The following is a 10219-nucleotide window of genomic DNA, read 5'->3' as shown; positions in this document are numbered from 1 at the left end:
TTTTCCTTTGATCTGTTTCTGTATTACATTAATTGATTTTCTTATGTTAAACCATCCTTGCATACTAGGAATGAAACCTAATTGGTCATGGTGTATAATTCATTTAAGGTGTTGTTGAATATGATTAACAAGTATTTTGTTGAGGATTTTCACATCTAGGTTCATTAGAGAGATTGATTTGTAATTTTCCTTTCTTGTGGTATCTTTGTTTGGCTTTGGTATTAGGGTAATTTTGGCATCATAGTTTGAGTTAAGTGAAATTTGTCTTAAAATAATATAACTATAGTCTATATAGTTATAAATAATTATAAGAAGTTTATGGAAGCATTATTTGAATTAAAGTGTTTACATGGCTAATTCCAAGAAGTCATTATTAAACAGAAAATGAATTGATAATATCAAAAAGTAATTTTATAATAGGAAAAGTTGTTGGCAGCCAGCCTGTCCTGCTGACTTGTTTCTAAAGACTGTTTCTAGTATTGCATGCTACTAGGTATTTAAAATAAAGTTATTTTTGCATATAACAAAACTAAATCATTATTTTTAGAAGTTTGTTTAGTGGTAAGGACCAGGAAGGAATGAGGGTCCAACAGTGAGTCCCCGATACTAATGACTATGCTTGTGAGCCTATACACCTGAAATAAGAACAAGGCCTAGAGCAGCACTGTGCCTAGGAGTTTCCTCCTGAGAGCCTTCATGTTACTCAAATGTGGCCAGTCTCGAAGCCAAACTCAGCATGTAAATGCAATGCATTCCCCCCAGTGTGGTACATGACACCTGGGGATGAGCCTCCCTGTCACCAAGGGATCTCTACCAAGTACCAGCTGATGATGCAACTAGAAAATGACCTTGAATTAAAGGTTCAACGTGGACCAGCAGAATATCCCTGTCTACATATAATAACAGGAGTTAAAAATGCTGTTTGACCTAAAGTAAGGGGTAAATGGAAAGGACAAATGAGTTCATATGGCTATGAGTCTCTAAAAAAGAGTCTGGAGGTTGTCAGAAGGATTGCCCTTATGCACACCTGAGCAGAGTCTCAGAGACAGATAAAGTAGATACAACCCCAGGTATTGGTCCTTTTGAGGGCTAAAGAGACCCACAGGTTCTATGGTCATGGCAAATGGGGTTCACTGCCATGCCAGTTGGCCCTTCTTTGGAGCTGGTGTTTCTGCGTGATGGAGCTGGACTCAGATGGGATCTCTTTTCACAAGCCTTTCATGCTACTTTACTGGAATTGTAGTTGGTGCTGGGGTTTAAGATATATCTAGGGGATTTGAAACTCTGGACTGACAATATGATAGCCAGGCCCTGAGCCTCAACAGACTTCAGCTCCTACACTCTGATTTATTGGACTTACCCCACTCAGCTAACATGGAGTTGAAGAATGTCAACCACCACACCATGGAGCCTAGAGTGCCTACACTTGAAAGCAGGATTGCATCCAGTATCCATGTGGAATCTAAGCCCCTCTTGACATAGGTGTGTAATGGCCACAACCAAGCCAAGGTCCACAGGAAGGAGGAATACAGTAAGGATTAGAGTGAACTTAATGATATTCTATGCATGAACTATTGTGGTTAATAATCGAGAAAATGTGGCATTGGTGTGGAAAAAGTGGCCATGGTGGCTGCTGGGTGGGAGGAATGGGAGGAAGAGATGAGATGTGGAGGCATTTTTCAGGACTTGGAGTTGTCCTGAGTGGTGCTGCAGGGACAATTGCCGGACATTCTATGTCCTCCCAAGGCCCACTGGATGGAACGTGGGAGAGTGTGAGCTATGGTGTGGACCATAGGCCATGGGGTGCAGCGATGCCCAGAGATGTACTCACCAGATGCAATGGATGTGTCATGATAATGGGGGAAAGTGTTACTGTGGGTAGAGTGCTGGGGTGGGGGCAGTGGGGGTGAATGGGGACCTCATATTTTTTTAATGTAATATTTTTTTAAAAAATGAATAAATTGAGTAGAATTTGGAAAAAAAATCTTATATTTTGCCAATACTTTTTATTTCAATGTAAACAATCATATCACATGAATAACGAGGGACTTGTTTTCCTTTTATCATTCAAGTACTTACTTAATCTCACTACATGGAAAATATCAAATAGAATTTTTGACTGCTGTCACATTGATTCATTCATGATGTCCAAGACAGGCTTTCATGATGAACCATTCAATGTGTAATCATTGATGACAGATAGTAATGTGTGCTATGGGAGGGAGGCTCTTTTTCTCTTTGGAGATAACCTAAGCTGTCTGTTCTGACTTGTGGGTGTGGGACGGTAAGAGGCTGCAGTCCTGACCTTGGTGGCCATGGCAATGACTCCAATCCTGGGAGGCCATTTAGCAATGCAAACTCTATATACCTACCAGTCCATCCAGGGAAACTCTGATGGTGGTGATGCCAAAACTTAAGGGAACTTGGATTTGGCCGTGAATGGGAAATATAATATAGCCTGTGCGTAAATTAAAAAAAATCATCTAATTCTGTATCCAAGTGTACCTAGTCTCTAGAAATCCAGTTAAGTAATATGGGCTTTGAAAGTTCAAAAAGAATGTAAGACTAAATGTGTATTTAAGGTTGCATCCAGATGGAATGTGGACAAGATGCTAATTTAAGCTCACCTGAGATGTGGGCAATATGTTAATTCAAAACCTATCTGGTACTCAGGCAAAGACTTAATTAACAAAGTAAGTAGTTTTCTTTGTTAAAAGCACCATTTGACTCCCACCCTGTATAAAAGGAACTTGAAAATCTTGTTCGAGGCTTGGATTTGCAACAAAAAGCTCTGGAGTCTGGCCGGCCAGTCAATAAATCATTTTTCCTTCTCAAAATCATTTCTGAGTCCTGGCCTTTCTATACCCAAATAATTGAACCTCTCTCAACTTCTACAGCAATAGATTTTATTAGATTAGTTATATCTTTTAAAATGAATTTTAAAATAATAATCACTTGAAAATTACATGAAGAGAAACAAAAATTGGTTGCGATATATCTATCTCTAATAGAGAAAGTTATTTGGTTTACCTAAAATCTTTACTATTTATGCATTTAATTCCAAGGAAGATATAGGTGTTCAATTTCTTACTCTTGGGAAAAATTCTCCAGTGTTTTCTTAATCAAATTTTTATTAAAAAAAAAAGATTTATTTTATTTCTTTCTTTCTCTCCCCCTCCTCCCCATTGTCTGCTTTCTCTCTCCATTCACTGGGTGTTGTTCTGTGCCCTTCTGCATTATCCAGCAACACTGGGAAATTGCATCTCTTTTTTGTTGTGTCATCTTGCTACATCAGCTCACTGTGTGTGGTGCCACTTCTGGGAGGGCTGTGCTTTTTTCACATGGGGTGACTCTCCTTGCAGGGTGCACACCTTATGCATGGAGTACCCCTATGCAGGCGCACCCCTGCATGGCATGGCATCCTTGTGTGCAGCAGCGCTGTGCGTGGGCCAGCTTACCATGTTGTAGAATTTGAGAGATGTTCAATTATTTTCATATAGAAAGGCCAGGACTCAGGAATGATTTTGAGAAGGAAAAATTGTTTATTGATAGCTGGCCAGACTCGGGAGCTTTCTGTTTCAAACCCAACCCCAAACAAGATTTTTGAGTTCCTTTTATAGAGAGAGGAAAGGCCAAATGGTTCTTTTGTTTCAGGTCTCAATAGCATATCTTCCACATCCTAGGTAAGCTTTTAGCATGAACTTCATGCATTCTAGATAAGCTTTTAGCACATTTGGTTTGCATTTTCCCTGAATATTTAAAGTTTATAGAGTTTGCATTGATAAACTGTTTCCTGGGACTGGAGTTGTTGCCATGGTTGCCAAGGGCAGGGCTGCAGCCTCTTATGGTCCCACACCCACAAGTCAGGACAGACAGCTTAGGTTAGGGTTATCTCTGAAAAGACAAGGAACCTCCCACCCACAACCCACATCAACCATATAGGCTAGGAGGCCCTGGGAGCCAAACCCTGGACCCTCCATATGGTAGACAGATGCTCTATCAGTTGAGCCAAATATGCTTCCCTCAAATTTTTCTTTGAAATGAGTTTTCCCCTCATTGTGGCCCCAACAAAGTGCTCAGATAAAATCTCACCAACTGCAGTCATCATTCCATGTGACTTGTTCTAATAATGTCAGGTGCTCTTTCTAACTTTGATACAAATTCTCCATGAAACAAGGGAAATGGGTGACAGCAGAATAAAGGACAGGTCATAATTTTGATACCAGGAATTACCATGAACCTTTTCTAAGACATAAAGAATATTCTTCACCCACTTCCCAGAATGCGCAGGGACCAGTGCAATGCACAGAGGCATTTTGGGATGTCCTGACCTGACTGGTATCAGGACTTTGGAAAACTTTTTCTGTCACCCTGACAATATACAAGACTGCACTTCCTTTCATTCTAATCAAACACTTTATATTTGTGTGGAGAACAGTGCTTTACAGCTATATCAAATCCTTAGACTAGAGTAAAATCTATGTGTCCTCTGAGATCGTTTCTTTTTATTAGTAGATGTAATTGATGATGAGTCCACAGCATAAAAATAACTGGACAATGTCCAATTTTGAGGAAAGGAAGGGGTGACAAAGTAGCTCTGTGTATCAAGTCCCAGGAATCCTTTTCTACCTACCCTTCCTGGGATCCAAAAGCAGGGGAGAGAGTAGCCCTGCTAGGCAGCTCTTATTAGCTCACTGGAGAAAAGACATGCAAATAATGTCCCTCTCCAGCTCATGAAAATCAGCTCATCTCCTGTCCCTGCAACTATTGAAGAAAAGCCCTCCTATGCCTCTGTCCTTCCTCAGGATCCACCACCATGGGGACTGTTTTCTCTGTATTTGTAGGTGTCTTTTGTGAAGTTCAGGTGAATGAGTCAAGGAGAGATATGAGAAAGCCAGGGGATTCTCTGAGCCTCTCCTGCAATGCTACTGGATTTACCTTCTGTAATTACTCAATGCACTGGTTTCACCAGACTCCAGGGCAGGGGCTGGAGTGGATGTCACAAGTGAGTCGACAAATAGGAAAAAGTCAGTGTTACTCCCTATCAGTTCAAGGGAGAGTCACAATCTCCAGGGACAACCCTATAAGCACATTCTTAAAATGACCAAGAAGAAGACACAGCTGTGTATCACCATGTGAGAGACACAGTGAGTGGATGTGAGGTGAACCCAGGCACAACATTTCCCCACAGGACACAAGAGGATGTTGGATATTGGGGACATTTGCTACCACCAGAGGGTGCATAGTGTCCTTCTCAAGGACAGGTGCAGAGGAGACAGAGTTGCTTTTTTTCTCTCTATTTTATTAAATGTTACATTAAAAAAATATAAGAGGTTCCCATATACCCCAACCCCACTCACCCCACTCCTCGCACATGAACAACCTCTTTCATCATCATGACACATTCATTGCAGTTGGTGAAAAATTTTGGAGCACTGCTGCCCCACATGAATAATGGTTTACATTACATCTTCCCCCAGTCCACCCAGTGGGCCATGGCAGAACATACAATGTCCAGCATCTGTTCCTGCAATATCATTTAGGACAACTCCAAGTCCCAAAAATTCCCCTACATCACATCTCTTCTTCCCTCTTCATACCCTCAGCAGCTACCATGGCTACTTTCTCTACATTAATGCTACAATTTCTTCCATGACTAATCACAACAGTTCCATAGTAGAATATCAGTAAGTACACTCTAATCCATACTTTATTCCTCCAACCTGTGGACCCTGAGATAGTTATATCCACTCAATCTCTATATTGAGAGGGGGCTTAGATTCCACATGGATGATGGATGCAGTACTCCTGTTTGCAGTTGTAGGCACTCATGGCTCCCTAATATGGTGGTTGACCTTCTTCACCTCCCTGTTAGTTGACCAGGGTAAGTCCAATAAACCAGAGGGTAGGAGTTGCAAGTCTGCTGAGGCTCAGGGCCTGGCTATCATGTGGACAGTCCAGAGATTCAGGTCTCCTGAGTATATACCAACCCCAGTGCCAAGCACTGGTTCAGTAAAAATGCCAGAAGCGGTATGCATAGAAAGGTGACATCTGAGCCCAAATCTATCACACTCAGGAACACAAACTCCAAAGTAGGGCGCACTGACACAGCACTGAACTCTAGAGCCATCTTCCATGACCATAGAAACTGTGGGTCTCTGTATCCCTCAGGAGAACCAGTACCTGGGGTTTTACCTACTTTGGCTGTCTCTGGGACCCTGCTAAGGCATGCATAAGCGTGACCCCTCTGATGACCTCCCAAATCTTTTTTGGAGACTCATAACCATATAAACTCATTTCTCCTTTCCATTTCCCCCTTTTAAAAGCAGTTTTTAACACCTGATATTACATGTAGTCTGAAGACCCTGGGTTTCCTGCTCCTTCCAGCTAAGTCACCACAGGATCCCTTGTGGTTTCTTCCCATTTGACTCCTTGATTTCTCTCATCTTACAATGAATGGGATCTCAATTCAATTTTCAAACCTTCATTTTGTTTAGATTGGTATCATCAATATCTTTCAGTAAGTTGTTGCTCATTAGGGAGTCAAGTAATTTCATTCCAAACTCCAGTGCTGTGCAAAATTTTTGTTTTTTTCTATACTCTATAGGTCATGCCTAGTAAAGTGATTATCTAAACATTCTAGTGTACATTAGGATGGTTTGTTTCATTCTCTTTTTAACTGTCTTTCATAGATCTGAAATAAAATTTTCATGGTATGTATCCATCTATCTTTGTTTCCAGGAGTTCTAATTCTCAGACAGCTTCTCAACCATCCATTTTTTTCATAGTCAGGACAGGAATTAAATATGTTTAATTGGTATGCACATATGCTATTACTTATCAAACTGGAAATAATAAATATATGCAGTTTATTGCATGTAATTTATATATCAATAAGGGTGTTGCAAATTAACAAATGACTGCATCTGTACAGAAGTAGCAAAAGAAAGACAGATAATAACATGTGAAATGTCAGATACACATTCATCTGCATGAAACTTGGAATCATATATATTCTTTAGGTAAAGATTGGAATGCACCAAAATCACACCATTCTTTAGGGGGTGTTCTGAAACCTAATTCAGAATGTCACAAGCTGTCCTATTGCTGGCTGAGGGGAGTAGTCAGGGCCAGGGTTGAGGAGCACAGACAATGGGGCCCTCTCTGACAAGATAAAAGCTCTTGGGCACATCATACAACCCCTCTATACTTTTGTTTGAAGACTGACACCTGAAAAATGGAGGTGACATTGCCACAAATTTCACACATTTTTACAATTAAAAAAAGAATATCAGCATATCAATCATAGTGATATTAAATTATTTGTTTATATATTTAAATCGCACTATTTGGATCATATATTAATCATTCTAATAGTTTGTTGATTAAGAATTCTCTCTTGTTCTTTGAATTACCCTAATATTTTGGTTGAAAAGTAGACATGTATGATAGCAGATATTATATTATTTTAATTTCTTTATTATTAATTGCAATCACAATTCTTTTTTTTTTTCCTGTTTTGATATGATCACACCTTCTGCTAGGCTTTAGTGTCGGGGTTGTCTGAGACTAGTCAGACCTGACTTGGAATTTACTGTTGCCATTTCTACCTGATTTGGAGTTTACTGTTGCCATTTCTACCTGTATTTTTTTTCCTGCTCTTGGCACCAAAACATTATTTTCTTGTGGTGATATGTAGTTTGTTCTACCTACTTGGCTTGACATCTTTTATTTGTGCTCTGCCCAGAGAAAATTTCCCTCTTTCAGCTCTCCCAGGTTTATTCCACCCTCCTGTTTTCTTGATGGTTGTCATGTGGTAGAGGAAGGTGGGCCTAGGGGTGCATTCTCTTATCTTCTTCCTGAGTCTTCTCTTATGCAGGCTTTGTGAACCTGGGTCTGTTGGTGTGTTGCTGTTCATGGGTCCCAGTCCCTCTTCTTTAGATGCAGTTTGGAAACTACCATGGATTCCTGCTTCTGAGGGTAGAGTGTTGTTTTTCCCATCTCTTCCCTCCAGAAACTGGAGTATTTTTCCTCCCACAGTATTTTCCTTCCACAGTGGCTTCTGCGACTCATTTTGGTCCTGCCCTGGAGATAAAGCTTTATTCCTGAGGGAGAACAGAGTTGATGCTTAGATGCTTATGTGTTTTGGTGGAAGAACCCATTTCTTTTCCAATTTCTTTGGATTTCACCTGTTAGATTCAGAATGTAATTGTTTCCCTTTTCTGATTGATTATTTCATCTGTAGTGGAGCTAGGGGAGATGAGTATTGTTGCATTTTTGGAGCAACTGCTGTTCCTCTCTCCCAGACAGCACCAGCAAAGGAAGGTGGAGGCCCTTTTGTAGATTCTCCCTAATCTTGGAGGAAAACTCTGCAAAATTGTAGGACTCCATCTCCACATGTATTCTTTGGGTGCTCCACACTCATATGCTTTGACCACACTTAGTCTTAAAAAATTGATTGCATGTTCTAGTTTGACCTGTTAGTTAGGGAAATCACCACCTGTGTGCATCTCCCCCAGGGAAGCTAAGGTTTGGGTCCAGCTTCCCCACAGGTATTTGCCACTCTCCAGCTTTCAAGTCAGTTGTGACTCCACTTTCATCACCTGATGTGTTGAATTCAATTAGTTAATTTGCAGTTTGTCCAGTTTTTTTGTTGTTGTAGGAAAAATAGAGGCCTTTTTTGTGAGTATCAGACTTCTTTCTAACAGCTTGAAACTATAAACTGTCCTACCATACATCAGCAGGTGAGTAGATAAAAGCATTAGGGTACATGCTTACATTGGATTCTGGAACTACTACTCAACATTAGAATAATGAATGCTTGAGACTCATAAGAAAATGGGTGGATTACCAAAATTAAACTAAGTGAATGAATGTAAAGAAATAATAGCATATAACTTATGATTCAAGATATATAAATTGTGGAAGATGCAATCTAATCCAATGTAACATAAAAAAGATCAGTATTTACCTGGGGCCCAGGGGGAGGATGGAAGAGGTAAGAGGAAGGAATTAGCAAAGAACAAGAGGAAACTTGTAGGGATCTTGGATTTTCACACTATCTTGATTGTGGTTTTAGTTACATGAGTATACACATAAGAAAGTACATAAGTAATTGAACATTTTAAATATATGAAGTTAATATCAATTATAACTCAAACGATAGATATATTGTTAAGAAGGAAGAAATGGGGGTATAAACAATGATGTGCAATGAGTCAGAGACTCCTGAAAAATATTCCTGAACCCTGGGCCTCTCCACATCATGTAAGCAAACACTAGGATGCAGCCACAAAACAGTTGGCTCTCATTACACAAAGGCAGGTGTGGAGGGTATAAACCTCAGTAGACTCATCATACCCTGTCCTGGAGCTGGTCCAGGGAGGCATTTGGGTCCAGTGGTCTGTAACCCAGGTCTAGACATGGGCTAACACTTACCATATATATGGTAACAGGAATGTCATTCAACCCCTCTTTTATTCTGTTTGTAGTTTTACATCTGTGAAATGGAGGTAGCTTGGGTAATTATTTTGATGTTTATTTCACTTATGTACCAATGAAATAAAAATGTTTGACATAAGAATTTAGCTCAGTACAACCTTATTATAAGAAATAATATTTTCCTGAATGCTATTGATGTGGGCTATGGGTGGGAGGCTCTTTGTCTCTTCAGAGATAACCTTAAACTAAGCTGTCTGTCCTGACTTGAGGGTGTGAAACGGTAAGAGGCTGCAGTCCTGCCCTTGGTGACCATGGCAATGACTCCAGTCCCAGGAAACAGTTTAACAATGCAAACTCTATAAACTTTAAATATTCAGGGAAAATGCAAACCAAATGTGCTAAAAGCTTATATAGAATGTATGAAGTCCGTGCTAAAAGCTTACTTAGGATGTGGAAGATATATGTTAATTCAAGCCTATTGAGTACTGAAACAAAAGGACCATTTGGCCTTTCCTCTCTGTATAAAAGGGACTCAAAAATCTTGTTCGGGGCTCAGGTTTGAAACAGAAAGCTCCCAAGTCTGGCCAGCCATCAATGAATCATTTTTCCTTCTCAAAATCATTCTTGAGTCCTGGCCTTTCTATATGCAAATAATTGAGCCTCTCTCAAATTCTACAACACTATCATTGCCACCAAATTTCCCCAGGACACTCATATCTGATCCCCTTTGGAGGCATTTAATCCTAGTCCCTGCTATGTAGTAGGAAGAAATGCAGGC

This window comes from Dasypus novemcinctus, chromosome 19 (assembly GCF_030445035.2).
Source record: "Dasypus novemcinctus isolate mDasNov1 chromosome 19, mDasNov1.1.hap2, whole genome shotgun sequence".
Lineage (NCBI taxonomy): Eukaryota > Metazoa > Chordata > Mammalia > Cingulata > Dasypodidae > Dasypus > Dasypus novemcinctus.
The sequence above is the reverse complement of the archived record's forward strand: the minus strand, read 5'-3'. Positions refer to the sequence as shown.